This window comes from Elephantulus edwardii, unplaced genomic scaffold, assembly GCF_000299155.1.
Source record: "Elephantulus edwardii isolate Elephantulus edwardi_28Jun2011 unplaced genomic scaffold, EleEdw1.0 scaffold00053, whole genome shotgun sequence".
NCBI classification, from domain to species: domain Eukaryota; kingdom Metazoa; phylum Chordata; class Mammalia; order Macroscelidea; family Macroscelididae; genus Elephantulus; species Elephantulus edwardii.
In genome coordinates, this window is record NW_006399803.1 from 9,542,899 (window position 1) to 9,544,748 (window position 1,850).

Genomic DNA, 1,850 nt, shown 5'->3' on the forward strand with positions numbered 1-1,850 from the left:
GCAGTCCTTGACCCTCTGCAGTAAGTGCATGAGGTCCTCCTCAGTTTCAGCGAGCAAGGTTGTGTCATCGGGTAGCCAACCATTAATGCATTTGACACATCAGTGTCACTTGTGTTCAGCCTCACAGCAACCACAAGTGACTGCGGTATGGCAACTTGTACACCAGGGCTATATGACCTAGAAGAATGTGATAGACCTCCTAAATACATTAAACAACTGTTAACAGAATTGAAGAAAGAAATAGACAGCACCACAATAGTAGTAAGAGATTTCAACATATTATTGTCACCAATGGATAGGTCAACCCAAAAGAAATGCAACAAAGACACAGAAGATCTAAGCTATACAATCAGCTAACTCTAATTTGAAGATGTATTCAGTATACTGCACCCAACTAAAACTCAATTCACTTTTTTCTCAAATGCAGATGATACATTCTCCAGAACTGATGACATATTAGGACACACAAAAGCCTCAGCAGATTTAAAAAAATTTAAATAATACAAAGTATCTTCTTAGACCTCAATGCCTTAAAACTAGAAATTAAGGACAGGCTAAATCTTACAAAACTACCCATGTGGAAACTAAATAACTCTCTGCCAGAACATGATTGGGTTATAAAAGAAATAAAGAACGAAATAAACAGCTTCATGAAGAAATGAAAATGAAAATACAACATACCAAATCTGGGATGAAAAGGCAGTCCTCAGGGGGCAGTTCATACCCAAAGGCACACACATAAAAAATAAGTAAATAAGATAAACCAGTGTTCTAAGGCAAAACTTTCATCAAATTGAAAAGGAAAATCTAATCCTATAGCATCTAGTAAAATGGAAATTGTAAGGACAAGAGCTGAAATCAATGAGATAGAAAATAGAAAAACAATTGAAACCATCATCAATAAGACCAGGAGGTGGTTTTTTGAAATGGTAAAAAAGAAAAAAAAAATGGTAAAACATGGCAAGCTGAACAGAAGGGAAAAAAAAGAGAAAAGAAGACACAGGTAACTCAATTAAGAAATTATAGAGGTGACAATAAAATAGAACTAGAAGAAATTAAATCTATAGTATCAAAATTCTATGAGAAGCTATACCCAAATAAATTCGAAAACCTCAAGTAAATGGACAAATTCCTTGAAACTCATGCCCTACATATACTGACAAGGATAAATGTGTAACAGTTGAACAGAACCATCACAAAAGAAAAAATTAGATAAGTCATAAAAAAGGCTTTCCTTTAAGAAAAGTACTGGATAAGATGGCTTTACAGCTGAATTTTACCAAGCATTCAGAGAGGATCTTTCATGATTTCTACTTAAATTATTTTAAAAAATTGAAAAGGAAGGACCACTCTCACAGAGTCATTCTATGAAGCAAGCATAATCCTAACACCAAATCCAGGCAAAGATATCACCAAGAAAGAAAACTACAAACCGATATCTCTCATGTATATAGATGCAAAAAAATCCTTAACAAAATCCTAGCCAATAGAATCCAAAAGCACATTAAAAAAAATCTTCATGACTGAGTGGGATTCATGACAGGTATGCAAAGATGGTTCAACATAAGGAAAACAATCAATGCAATTCACCATATTAATAAAGAAAATAACCAGAATCATCTTAGCAGTTGATGCAGAGAAGGCATTTGACAACATCCATCACCGATTCTTGATTAAGACACTCAGCAAAATTGGAATATAAGGGAATTTCCTTGACATAGTAAAAAAGTCTATATGCAAAATCAATAGGCACTATCATTCTCAATGGAGAAAGACTGAAAGCATTATTCTTGCAAACAGGGACCAGGAAATGATACCTACTGTCACCACTTCTCTTCAGCAGTGTAATA